The sequence below is a fragment of the Ambystoma mexicanum genome, chromosome 4q (genome assembly GCF_040938575.1).
Source record: "Ambystoma mexicanum isolate Mex_15411 chromosome 4q, UKY_AmexF1_1, whole genome shotgun sequence".
NCBI lineage: Eukaryota > Metazoa > Chordata > Amphibia > Caudata > Ambystomatidae > Ambystoma > Ambystoma mexicanum.
Window position 1 is genome coordinate 910,743,387 of NC_090928.1, and position 15,302 is coordinate 910,758,688.

The window sequence follows — 15,302 nt, forward strand, 5'->3', positions numbered from 1 at the left end:
GTATAACATGTTGCTAGTTTTCTTTTCAACCTTGAAAACTAAAGGCAACAGGGTATCAAACCAGCATTCTTTACAGAAAGGATGATATACGTCCCATAATTGTCGGAGGTGTTGATTGATTCAAAGACTTTTTAACAGGATATCCACCAGAGGCACACTTCAGCATGTATCCACCGTTGTTTCTGTGGCTGTTTTCATGGGTATAGAAAGGGCCATGCTAACAGACAATGCGTGATGACTGTCACGTGACGCTTAATGGCACTGTTACTATCAATGGTAGACAACGAAAACGCATCAAGTATCGTGTGATCGTACATTCGTTTTGAAAGTTGCCACATTCAAACAATGCAGCATATTTAACAAAAAAACCAAACACATTCTTGTAGCGTATTCATAACAAGTGTATCTCCTGCAGTCTAATAATACGAATCAGAACATTCTTTCAAATATTGTTTCAGGTACACATTTTTTTTAAATGTGTGTTTTTAAAATATCGACGTTCACGTCGAGTATTAGCTTTTAAAAATGAATATCTTCATTTGGCACATGTGACGTCCCTCCCTGTTTTTGAACACGGAAATACGTAACCCTTTGACAAAGTAACATACAATCGTAAAACCTGTGTCAGGTGAATGCGCAATAAACGTTTGTCATGTCTGGATGTTACCAGTTCAGAACGTTAGCGTTCCAACACAATTTTAAAGCAAACAGCCCGCACCCCGAAAGGATATCAAACTACCCCCTTTCAAAAACATGCTTTCATGTACAACTATGTAACTGAAACCAGCATTGCTTTCGGCAATGGCTGGGCTCTTGATTGTATCTAATTTAATGCGTGGGCACACAAACTTTAAACAGAGCTGAACACTGTACAGGGTCACTTCAAGGAGTCAGGAAGGGAGGGTGAAATAATGTTGGATTAAAGCCATTCAGAAAAAAACGTTCACATAATTCAATGTCGAAATGTGTCTTTTATTTAGTTGAATTTAACATTCTGGCACCAATCTTCATAGATGGGACATTAAACGGTAACTAACATTTCAATGACATAGATGCCTTTGCAACCAATAATCTGCTCACTGGTTTAACATGGACATTTCAAGAAGCCTGCACACAATGTTGCCATGGTTTCGACCAGGGCATGGGTGTAATTTTAGGGGTGGGGGGTGGCAGGGGTGTTCGTCCGCCCCCAACTTTCATGGCACACCGTTTTGTCCCCATTCATTTGGCTGCGGTACCTTTTCTTCAGATGTCATGTCCCCCCCCAACATTTTCAGCAAAGTTCCTCCACTGGACCTGGGTAAGCCTTTAGGGACTGATTCATGGAATAATTGCCCGTTTCAAAGTGAATTTGCACTGCTGAAAAGTGACTTTGCACTGCTGACACAAACCTTGATTCATGGAACCGTGCAAAGTGTATTTTTGCCATGCAAGGTCAGTCCGGGCAAAGTCAGAGCATAGTCATTTTTGCAGTACAAAATGACTTTGCCCAGACTTTGCACTGCAAAAATACACTTTGCACGCCAGGGTTTGTATCGGCAGTGCATAGTAACTTTACAGCAGTGCAAATTCGCTTTCAACCGTCCAAATGTTCCATGAATCAAGCCCGTAGGGTTCACGTGGGTTTCACCTTGCATCCATATAAAGGTAGACTAGTAGAAACTCGGATGAGTAAGTGGCTGGCATTTGTAGAGACAGGAGCTGTACCTCAGTGTTCTGGCTATTCAGGAATTGGCATCTATGTAGGCGGAGCAGTTTTAGATGTTTTACTGTGTTGATTAAAGTAGAGTTACATTGCTCGTGTCTCTATGGTACAGTTAGGGAATCGCTAGTTTATTGGGGGTTTAAATGGCATATGCTTTTTGGGTGGAGGAGCAGTAAACCAAACTAGTGGGATTCAATCAGTATTAGGAGTACATGATTTTTTGGGGGCAGTAGAGAGCGCCAAAGCAGTGTGAACCCATGTGCATTTTGTAGGTGGAGGAGCATACCAAAGCAGAAAGTCAATGTTATGTTAACCACACATTCATTTTTTGTTGGTGGGGGTAATGCCAAAGCAACGACAGCCCAATGTTGTAGGCAGAGGAGAATGCCACAGTGGAGAACCAAATGAGCATTTGTAGAGAAGGAGAAGGCCCGGCCCCAATGTGCTTATTGTAGTTGGAGTATAACGCCAAATCAGGAAAAAAAAACATGTCTATATTGGACACAAAAGGGAAGGATAAGACAAAGTTGGGCATATGCGCATTTAGTATGAGGCGGTGAAGGCCAAAACAGTGAGAACCCCACATGAACTTTGTCAGTAGAAGACGAACTCAAAAGTAGCGAGAACCACATGTGAAGGAGAAGACCAAGAAAGCTTTAGGCACACATGCATTTTGTCAAGCAGCGAGAAGGTCAAACCAGTTCGAACCACTGGTGTATTTTGTAGGCTTAGCAGAGGTCCAGGACATTGGGATACATGTATCCATTTTGTAGAAGTGGATGACCAGTGAGAATACCACATACATTTTGTGGGCAGAGGAGACTGCAAAACAAGGATATCCATATGGGCTTTTCGTAGGTGAAAGAGAAGGCCATATCAGTGTTGGACAGTCGGCTTATTGCAGGGTGGGGGAGAATACAATTAACATGTCTAAATCTTGTGCATTACTCAAACGTGAAACAGAATAGTGTAGGGGATGAGGAAGAATGTCTTTGCAGCATTTGTCACATGATATCACACCAGTATCTGCAGATCCCTTGCCCTGCAAAGAACAGGGGCATCTGCCTCAAGTGACTCTGGGGCATTGGGAAGACATTTTATTGTGCATATACCGTGGTCACGTGCATTAAGGAGAAAGATGATGAAGTTCGGGAGAATAAAGAGGAAGTTGAGCCCCAACCTATGAAGCACACGAGGGAGAGTAAAGATTATATCAACTCCACAACAAAGATAACACTCCTCAGATAATGAACGAGAGGTGACTCCTGAAATGTAAATAATCAAGAACATGACAAAGATTATGCTTGGTTCTATGATTCAAAAGGAAGGCTCATGCACCTCTTCTTTGATGCTATCGGGTATCTCAAGGGAGACAACAAGACAGATGAAGTTGGTCCAGGCATATACTGACACATGCAATATTCATGTGCAAACACTGCATACAGGAAATATGCTTCAGACACATGCCAGTATACAGCCTTTTCCAAAAGCGATCTGAAAAGGCACATGCCATTGGTAGTGCAACTTTGCAGTAAGTCACACCAATATCACTTGCAACTCTGTCAAAAGCATCATCAGCACCAGGAAGGTGGAAAGGATAAAGCCCTTCTCGACCCTCAGAAGCTCAGGCATATGGAGACATGGAGAAGAGCAAAACAACAAGCAGATCTTCCCACTGCCATTTATGAAAATAGGTGTCTTGCGAGGGAAGTTGTGAACCAATTTAGGAATATCTTCCCTATAGGCCTGCATGATATGATATGATATGGCATTATAGCGCGCCTATACTCAAGTGTTTCAAGGTGCGACGCAGCAAGGGAGGGGGAACAGAGGGAAGACAGAGACAGCGATCATACTAGGCCAAGTGTCATTCAGATTGCGCAAGTGACACATGCTTGTCAAAAGGAAGAGCTGACCGACCAAACTCCCACCACTAGACTAGGGGCCTATGGAAACGTTTGCACCACCATCCCTCATAGTCAGACCTGAGAATCCTGCTGATGTACACATTTTACGAAGCACTGTTGGACTACCACCTTTGAGTACAAATCGCACAGCATGCAGATAACTTATTCATCCCTCAGTGCAAGAACCCACCAATTCTGAGGCTTCCAAGTATGTTACAAAATAGCCCAAAAGGCATGAAAATCTGTGTCTCTTCAAAGACAACAATGGCATAATTTTGGCTATAGATTTAACGTCCTTTTTAAAGAAATGCTGCTTCAGACAGCTCCTTGGTCTCGTTGATCCTGGTAAAAAAAAAAACAAACTTTGAGACAGCAATACATAACATGAACTTCAGTACCACAACTCTACAAACATACTATGGAAGCAGTGAGAGTGGATCTGGACCTATACAAGGAAAATCAATTCCATCTGACAATGTACATGTAGAACAATGTTCAAGGCAAGGATTTCAGGGCCATCTCTTGACACTCATTCTCCATAACTTACATCAGCAAAAGCCACAAATACAAAGGTAGAATACCTTTCACCATCAGACAACCGTGTCCATGGAAGAGGCTGACAGCAAGTTCCACAGGGGTGCTAATGTCTGGTAGAAAGTAAAAGTGGTTGAGGCTCATTGTTTCACTCCCTATGGTTTACAAGTAGACTTTGTGGAAACTGGCAATGGGTATAATGCGGCAGTTGGCCTGAGGCTAGGATTACCACTGGCGTGCATTACCACTGGATGGAGGACTTGGGCACAGCAGGATACATGCACGCATTTTAGCAGCATAATTTTTATTTTTTTTTGCTTGCAGCATTATTTTTCCCTACTCTCATGTAAAGACAATGGGCCTGATTATGAGTTTGCCGGTCCGGAAACAATGGTACTGGTAAGCTTGCCAGTACTGTTGTTTCCAGACCGGCAAACTACGAGGTCTGCGAGAGGGTGCCTTTCAACCCGCGCTCGCAGACCATGTCGGATGCTCTGGCACCATTCACAAATGGTGCTGGTGCATCCGACCTCCGCATTCCCATTGAGTCCAATGGGACTCAAATGGGAATGGGGAGTAATTTTTAACGGCGCCCGGGAATGGGCAATTTCCAGGTCCACCGGGGCACCGGTAAATTCATGACTCTGGCGGAAGCCGTACTGGTATTTACCGGCATGGCTACCTCCAAGGTCGCAATGACCCCTAATGTAAATAGCATTTCAAATCTAGACCGTTCTGTGTGATTTTACTTGTTTGAACGTTTTAGTATGTTATTCATTCATCAAAATCTTGAAGGAGATTTACAGAAGTATGCATGGATACATTTAATCTAATATAATATTATCTAATCTAATAAAATATAAAATAATCTGATTTAATTTTATCTGATGTCTACCTAGAGACTGTCAATATTCCCCTTTTACTGTCTGTGCATTATCCATAGGTCTGTACATCAAGTAGTTTGTTTAAGCGCAGATTTTACAGTTGGGAAAATTATAAGATTTACGCTGCGCAGTGAAAGCGCAAGCGCACCAATCACTAACATTGCTTAGAAGGACACGAGAGCCAGTGGTGTTATGTACATTAGACACTCAGAAAATAAATTAGACATTCAGAAAATGTATTACATTCCATTATCGCTATACTACACAATTCCCTATGTCTGCATCCATCCCTCAATATGTTATGTTATGTTTTAAATATTTATATTGCTCAAATCCAATGAGATACAGGAAAACCTGTATCTGGGCGCAGATGGAGTTCAGTATTGTTTTGTGGTTTCTTTTTTTTTGTACATGCCTCTAGGGACTATGAAACAAACAGGTTCCCTGTGATGCACATTTAAAGCAGTATGTTGAGTTCTAAGAATCATAACTTGATCTATGAGGGAAAAACCTCCCAGAGCTTGTGGGTGGAAGAAAACGTCACAGCACAAGGTCAGCATGGAGCATTGAGATACCCATGTTAAGGTGTAACTATCTGGGCCCAGAGTTCCTTGCCACATATGTGGGGGGGCACTAGTGGGAGCCCATTTAAAATGATGTTTGGGGGTCCGATTCCAATATGTGATACATTTTTGGATTCATATTTCTTTTTAGCATGTGAATAATATTTTAAATTGAGCTAGGATAGGTGTGAATACAGTAATGGGGGTGAGGGGCAGGGTGCAGAGAAACATTATGCTGTCAACAATTACTATTAAACAAAATCCTATTTCTCGCCCTTAAGCCTTCACAATATGCATCTGCTCTCCATTTTCTTCTCATGTATACTCAACATCCCCACAGCCATTATTTACTTTTTCCATAAATCTCCAGACCTACTGCGTGGTTCCAACATCAGCCTGTAGTCTTCTTTCATTGTGCTTACATTCAGCATGTCTTGCAACCAATCAGTGTGTTTAGGAAGATTTCTTTTCACCCAGTGTGTGGCTAACCTTCTGCATGCTAATATCAAAGCCAGGTGTGCAAATTTAGAGTTTAGTGAATGATTTCTGAGGAACACACCCAGTAGGCGCCTCCTAAGGTCGAAGAGCACATCTCTCTCAGAAATTTCACTTAGGGTTTGTAACACCTGTTGCCAGTAGTCCCTTATAGTGATAGGCCCACGTCACATGGAAGAAGCCGTCCATTCCCACTTGGCATCTAGCACATCTACGTGATCTAAAGAAGTCAATGGAGTGCAGATTAGCAGAGGAATAGTGGCATCTATGGATGTAATTGACATGCATCAACATTCCCTTGGACTGAGTGAGATGTTTCTTTTAAGTTCACAGATTTACCTCCAGGTTTCCAAGTCTAGTGGCTCAAGTACCTCTTCATTCCATTTGCGTAGGGCTACGTATTAGGTCGCTTTTCAGGTGACTTGCATATAATAGTACATTCGGCATCGATTTTTCACAGATTACCATCTGGACAATGGGAGATGTTAGCGGTGCTCTAGGGAAAGCTTTCCATTTACAGTTTACTACAAACCACAATCTATAGTACACAAGAATATTGGTTAGTGTTCTTGGAGATCTCGCAAAACAGTCACATTCACCCATAAACGAGCCATCAATCAAAAGATCATCCCTATTACTGATTTCGAAACTTGCTGCCCAGTCTGTATCAAATGTGATGTCATATCTCTCTATATTACAGCATTCCAGACACAAGGAGAACAAGGAAGTATTGTTTAGCATCCCTTTAATATGTCACTACCACGGCAAGTTATGTTGGGACCAGATGTGATTTTACATCTGTACGTCGGGGAATATATTCATTGGGACAATCCAGAAAGCAGCAAACTGATCCTGGGCCACGAGGTAATACACCCACAAGTCTGGTATAGCCAGATACTCCTGTTTATAAGGTTTCACCAGTGTTTCCCATGTTACTCATGGGTATTTATTCACCCATATCATATTTGTCATTGCCTGGTTAAGTCTATCAAAGAACTGCTTGGAAAGAAAGAGCGGGTGTTCTTGGAATAAGTAACGAATCTTTGATAATAGCATCATTTTTACAGATCAGTGTATTCTACTTCTGGGGTATAGTTTAATTCATTAGGATCACACATCAGCTGAAACTCCAAGTACTTAACAGACTGCAAGCACCACTTAAAGTTTCCTTTCAGGAGGCTACTAGTTACCAGTTGATTTTTAGCCTTGCACATTTCCTATATGTCATCATTCTGGCTATTACTGGTTCCAATTTGATCTGTGGTCGGCAATATATAACACCATGCCATCTACATATGAAGAGGCAAATATATTCCTCCCAGCTACCTGTATCCCTGTTGTAGTGGTTTTGCCATCAAAGTAATGACAGGAGTTTGACTGCAAATGCAAACAGAATGAACGATAAGTGACAGCCTTGCCACATTCCCCTAGTTAACGCAAATGATGGGCACATATCCATATTGCTGAGGATTCTAGCAACTGGGGCTGTGTCTTAAACTTTGATCCAGGCAATAATATGAGCACCAATATGGAGACACTGGTGGGATAGTCACCAGAATCCCCACTCAACAGAATCAAATGATTTATCTGCATCTGTCATGACCCCTTTGGAATTATTGTTGGGTTCAAGTGTCCCATTGTGACAAATACCCACTGTATATCCATTTGGGTAGATCTTGCCCAGTCCAATCAAGGCATGTTTGCAATTATTTTGGCTAGACGTTTATTTTCAATATTAAGCACTGAGAGCAGGCAGTAAGACTCTCACTTGTCTGGAGGTTTCCTAGTAGAGTACTGTCGTTGTATGATACATTATATAGCTGCATTAGCTATGGGGCAATAATATCTGCAAAGCCCTTGTAAAATTCCTCCCCAGTGAATTACCATTCAGGAGTTCTTCAATAGTTGTAAGGATTTCTCTCGATGTTAGTTTAGCAGCTCTCTCCCGGGGGCGTTACATATATATAAACTCTACCAACACTTCCAACCTGGACGTATACAGTTTCAGGTATGATCATTCGAAGACTGCATTCACTGTGAGCCCTCTACAATCAAATCACCAAACTCATTTCTTATAGTGGCAATACACCTACCCCTCTCTTTCTGTTAACAAACCAGGACACTGTCTGACTCAGCTTCTCAGTTTCTTCGTATTTACATGTTACTGTTTGCCTTCTCATATAGTTAATCTCCCTGTCAGCCATCTCTAAGAATTTCATGAGCTTTTTAAACCTACGCACCTTGAACTTATTATAACCTATAGTGTTGTAGTCTGTTTGAAGCGGGATATGTATTTCTCTAACTGGCTTTATAAAATGTCGACCCCTTTAGATGCACACTCTTGTATAAGATTTTAAAGTTTCCCAAACTGTCACCATTTTGGGGACTGAATTAGCATTGAGCTCGAAGAAGAGCTGAGTGGCTTCCATTAAATCATCATTAAGTGGTCCTATAGGTGTCAGGGAAATATGAGAAGGACCTGCAGTGCATCAAGCAGGTGTACTCTTTGATCCAGGGATGGATGGATGCCAACTCCCTGGTCCTGAACACCAATAAGACTGAACTCCTGCTGGTGGGTTCGAGTCAACGCTTGGGCATACTTGAGAGCAGATATAGTCAATTCATAGTAGCCGGCAGCAAAATCAAGTTGAGCCCCTGGGTTAAAATGCTTGGGCTCCACCTGGATTGCAATCTAAATATGAAAAAAACACATTCTACGGATTAAACCGGCATGTGCCTACACGACAAAGCTCTTGTGGGAGATTAAACCCTATTTATCTCCAAAGAACGTATCTAGGTTGGCTACGGCCCCTGTAAATTTACGATTAGATTACTGTAATAGCCTCTTTGCAGGTACTTCTGAAAAGAATGATGCTGTTAAACCAGTTTGTGGCCTAGCAAGAAGGGACCATGTTACCCAGGCTTAGAGATCTCTCCACTGGCTACTGGTCAACCATTGTATCGATTATAAAATTCTGACATTGACTTATAAATGTTTGGTAAATGAGGCTCCCAGCTATCTTCTAAAAAGGATAAGGAAAGTCCCTGTTTTACCATCTCTCTGCTCTAATGCTCTTGATATTTTACATTCTTCCTAGACATGTAAGAGAAGCTTTGGAGGCACTAGTTTTGATGTCTGTGCCCCATGCATTTGGAACTCTAGTCCTTTGAACCTGAGAAACAACCCAAATATATCAGGTTTTAAAAAAGCTATTAAAACACTGCTATTTATGATTTGACTTCCTCATTCCACTTTGTTATGGACTTTCAAACTGGACTACCCACCCTGGATTTCTTAATGTTATTTTCTTGGCTAGGTCTCAGGTCTCCTTACTTGTGTGCACTAAGAATGACCTAATACTACTACTACTACTAATGATAATAATAATAATAATAATAATAATAATAATAATAAAAATTATAATTATAATAATAATAATTAAATAACAGGTCCATTAGTATTAGTGAGTTAAACATCCAGGGTTTAAGCCTACCCTTCCCCCAGGAAGCATAGCAGTCAACTTAATCAGGATGCAGTCAGAGAGTGTCTTGGGGACAATTATACACTCATCAATATAGTGTAATCCATGCACTGATAGTAATGTGTCATGTATTCTAGCTGAGATATTTTGCAAAGTAATGTGGATATTCTCTCTGCTAGAGGTGGCTGGCCCACCAGATATCTACAAGGACTCAGAAATGCAAATCGTCTTCGACTACACCTACTGATTTCGATCTACATCTAGCTATGCCCCTAGAGCAGTCTAGTGATTAATCTAGGACAGTATTGAAGTCTCCCATCCAGAGCACTGTGCATTCTAGGTCCTCTAAAAGAAGGCTAGAAACATTTTCAAAAAAGGGTCTACATTTATGAGCTGTAGTTTGGTTTTTGCATCATACCGTTAACATATATATGTGCCCTCTGTCTCAGTGGTCCTTCTAGTGAAACTCTTGTTTAGTGTCCAGGGCTCCAACTCGAGCCCCACAGACTGAGTGCAGAAGAAAGCTGTATGGTGGCTATCACTACCCCAGGCTGACTAGCATGTGGAGGAACGATAGCTCAGGGGAAACAGGGTTTGCCTTAGAAGCAAAACAACACAGCACAACACATGTTCGAATCCCAATCCCGTCCTTAGAGACTACTCGCTGCTATTAAGCGTGGTATAAAAGAACAATTATAATGAATTATAATCAATAATTCTGATTAGTGGCCATGTGACCTCTGCAAATCTGAAAACATAAAGAGCAGGACCATCCACAATTTACCTTTGCCAGCCTTCATAATAGCAATGTGTATTGAATCCCTTCCAGCAGCCTTGCATGCCACTTTATCTAATACATCTCCACAAATTGAACCATGACACTCGCTCAGTTGATGCCACATAATTGTTATCGCTCTAAGCTGCCCGAACTACCATTTGCCTTTCTGTGAGTCCTCTTGGTAGATATTGGCCTAATTGGACTCTTTCCTCTTGGTTGCTACTGGCCTAAATTTACTTTTTCCTGTTGATTCTACTGGCTAAATTGTATATTTGTTCTTGTTGGTCATTAACAGCCTAATTGAATTTCTTTTTTATTGCATGTCTGTCAGTACCGGCCTGATTTTTAAATTTTTTTTTATTTTGGTCTCCCACTCCTCGGCTCCTCACACCATTAGATCTAGAAACCTCCCCAATCTGTCTGCTCCTTGCCTGTCTCATGCACCATCTCCCTGCTGCTGCTTATCCATTCTTCATTCCCTCCAAAAGAACCCTCATATCCTACACATTAAACACTCCACTGGGATTAAATCTCCCAAATCTGCCCTCAGGCTTCACCGCCAGTGCCTTGAAGAGCCATACACTCATTCATATCATTACATCCCTGAACCCACCCTCCGTACCACTATTGCACTCATGGTTGTGCAAATCCTTCCACAGCTGTGTTAGTATGTCTACGGCTGTTTATATGTCCTTGTTTTGTGTCTTGATCTAAACCCCATCATCATTCGGTCAAGTGACAGCTATCAAATGCTTGAAAAGCTTTTGTAAGGCATCTGCGCACAGAATTCCTAACCACATTGCCCAAATTCATTTTTAACTAATTGCCCATTCTGGACCACCTGTCATGCTGACACCAGTATGTATTTGAAACTTTCAATGCCTCAAACATTCGTGGACATCAGCAAGAGTGAGGGGGTTGCTGCTGGATCCATGTAGACATATGTATGTCACACATCACCTTTGTGATAAGCATGTGTATTCCCAAACTGCTGCTCCGGTGCAGACCAGTGACTAGCAACATCACTGGGTCTGTAGTATTGCAACATGAAGGATATTTTTAATGGGTTATATAATACCAACACTCATAACTGACAGCTAAGGAACCAGCTCTTTGAAGCTTCCACCATCCATATTGGATAAGGTTTATAATGTTATCAAGTGGCTTGACAACCCAGGGCACACACTGGCAGACAATTATGTAGAGGGGCTTGTTACCTGGCACCGATTCACTGAGTACTATGACATTCTGCAGCACTGGCAAAATGACCTGAATAACATGTCCAACTCCCCCTAAAATTCCATTGTATACCTTGCAACTGTAGAAATGTTTTTTGAGGCCTATCAGCAGAAGATGCTAAACTGTCTGTGTGTTCTAACAGGACAGCATCCTGCAACAGTTAAGAGGGGAACGTATTGGTTCCACCATTCATATAGATGCAATGTTCTGCTGAGCATGCACCATGAACTATACCACACCTTTATCCCCAACTCCTAAACTCTGTGGATCAGATAATCAAGGTTGAGGAGGTTGTTGGTCGCCCACATGGGTCAAAACAATCAAATCATTGTTGTCAGCATTTCTGTTCTTCTAGTGATGGTGCCATACAAGCATACACAAGACTAAGGCACAGGAAAACGTCTGGGAATGTGAATTACAGTCAAAAGGTGCCATATAGAAATGGCAACAGGAACCTTGATCATCAGCAAAGGATACAATGCCTAGTATGTGGAAACATGACTAGGGTCTAGAGTACAATAAACACAGGCACTGTGACTATTCATGGTAAAAAACAGTGTGTGGCACATCTCTCTTCTCTCTTCTCCGCCCTATTCCCCCTCCCATGCCTCTCTATTCTCATTCTTCACTCTACTCTGAATTGCCACTGTAGCTGATCATCACTCCAACACCCACCCGCTCCAACCTCATCTACCCTAGCTGCATCCCTTCAAATACTCCAGCCAGTGGTTGAAGTGTACCAAAAGAAGTAGTGGAGCTATGTTCCCTGCTGGACTGCTCTCGCTCCCCACAAACCCCATCACACGCCCCCTCCCACACACAATACACACACCGAGGCACTTACACCTGCTGTTTAAAGGAACCTTCAGTGTAGTGCACTGAAAGTGCAAGTTTCATCTTCTTCCTACACTTTTATTTTAAAACGAAACCATTCCGGAACGGTTTCTTTTTAAAATAAAAGTATAGGAGCTATAAAAGGTGATTTAAAAAAGTAGAGGAGCACCGCTCCCGACCGCTCCCGCTCACTTCAACCACTGACTCCAGCAATGGCCTTCTCTACATCTGCCTCTACCAACCTCACACTGTGTCTCTTGATTGAACAATCTTTCTGCAAATAACCTTAAATTATCATTAATGCCCAATCCGTCTGCAGAACAATCTTCATTCACACCCCAAACACTTACTGATGCCTCCATCAAAAATCTGAACCCCAATGTCCCTCCAAAGATGGTGGTGTTGATCTCATGATTAGCAGGGACACACTATCAGCACCTCATCTGCCTATTTAATTTCACTCCCTCCTCCTTTGAACGTATTTCAGTCCAAATGCTCATGCCTACCACTCCTTTTAGCACCTTTATCTACTTAACACCTGGCAGATGAAATGTCTACCATTAGATTGTCCTTTACTTACAACACTCCTAGCTGATACCCCTGCAATAATTATGGGAAACCCTAACCTATCCAATATGTAAATGGCCCAACAGCTCCAACTTGATTCCACTCCCTCTGACCTGCACCAAACTAAACGCAACTCCCTCAATCTCATATTGTTTCCTTGATTCATGGTCTCCTCTGCTGCCACAATTGACCTCACCCACTGACCAATCTTCCATTCATTTCCCCATTAATATTTCTTGGCCACTCTCCCATCCTCCCATCACCAAATGTAAATTCAAGCAGTCTCCATGGTACCTTCACCAAGTCAACATCTCACTCCATGTCCCCTCAACTCTAATTACTCACTTCACAGAGCTAGCCTTTAGTGAATTCAACTTTATCCTGTCTGCCTACCTTTTCAATAATCAATACCCTGTCTGCTCCCTCACTTCCTCACGGACACATTATGACTCTCTGGAACCATCAAGCTGCTGGGCACAACCATGCATAACTGCTTACATTCCTGGTGCAAAGACGGATCCTCCACTGCAAATGTAATTCGCTCCTGTGCTGACCACTGCTCTCAACACAGCCACATCCTCCTATTATACGAATCTTGTTCCCTCTCTCCATCCACATCCTTGCAAACTATACAGGACTGACCAGATCATGCCCCCCCAAACAATATAAATGATTCCTCCTTTCTCTCTGCTGATGACTTTTCCCCTTACTTCTCCACTGAAATGCTCCCAAAACGTGTCCACTCTTGTCTTCAAGCCCCCCTTATTCCTCCCTTCCTCCAACTTCTCCACGGCCCTCTCCCTATCCTCTTCGCCCCCACTTTCCCCTCTACACATCCTTCTTTCTATCAACCCACCCTGTGCTCCAGTTGACACATTTTCTTCACATTCTTTAGGCAACATGCACATGTCACCTCCACTCAGCTCTTCTCTTATTCAAATGTTCTCAGCCGATATGTTCCCAATCTGTAAAATGGAAAAGGTCACTTCCATACTTATCCTAAAGAAACCATGTGCTGACTTCAACAACCCCTCATGCTACATACCTTTCCTACACTCTAAAGTCCTAGAGAGAATTGTCTTCAACTACATAGATAGATGCCTCTAGGTACACTCAGTTGCTGGTCCCCTCCAATCTAGATTCTGGTCCAAACTCTGCATTGAGAACCAATTCTCTTACCACTACCCATCACTCTCACCACTCAATCGTTTTAATTTTCGAGTGCTTTCTGCTTCATATGACACAGTGGATGATGCCTCTCTCTTGCAAACTCTTTCCCTATTGGATAGAAGGAAACAGTGGTTTATTGGGTGTCCTCCTATCTCTATGACTGCTCAGTCGCCAGCTTATTAAACTCCAGATTCTCTACCACAGCACACCTCCTAGTGGGTTTTCTTCAAGGATCAATCCTAGACCCACTTTTCATCACCCTATAACCTGACCCCTCGTCAAAACAATCTTCGCCTTTGACTTTAGCTGTCACTCTTTACTGATGATATCCAGATCTTCTTTCCCTTCCCCCCTTTGCATCTATAATCTCTGAATAACCAATAATGGGATGGCTCTATGCTGCCTCATGATAAACCCCTCACTGAGGGAAGTTATCTTACTCCTTGCCTCAAATGCCAACCCCACTTTCTTATCTTTGAACCCTTCCCCTCTGACCTCATCAACCCCCCCCTCCCCCATCAATCACTCGCAACCTTGGGGTTCTCTTTGAAAGTAACTTAATACTCTTACAATTCATCATGGTCACTGCCACTAATTATGCTTTGCAACATGAAAGTATTTAACTAAGACCAGAGTTGGGAAAATAAAGAAACTACTCCTGCTATTTAGAATATTATCTCCTGATGTGTGTACACATAATAAGATCACTGTTTGCAAGAGTGTGGCAAAAACTGTTGGTGAGTGCAGCAACATGTTTTATGATGCATTGATCTCATTTGCCTTTGTGAGAGTGCAGCTATAAGCCCTCCATTGGGAGTGGGGCAAACAGTTATTGGTGGGCACCATTCTCCTATGTTGGGGTGTGGCTAAACGTATTGGTTATGGGTGTTTTGAAATTGTGGGAGTGTTTAATCTCCCCATGCAATAGCAGTGAACAATGTTTTGGTTAGATGTTCTCACTTTCCTCATTGACAGATACAAGAAACTATGTTTAGATGTATCTGCTAAGGATTAAACGCAGATAATCGAAACAACAAATTCCACATTCTGGGAATTGAAAGACTTGGTCATCATGAACATTGTTCCTCACCTCAAACACCATACACCTAACTATACAAAAGCATTTATTTTTATGTCTGGTGAT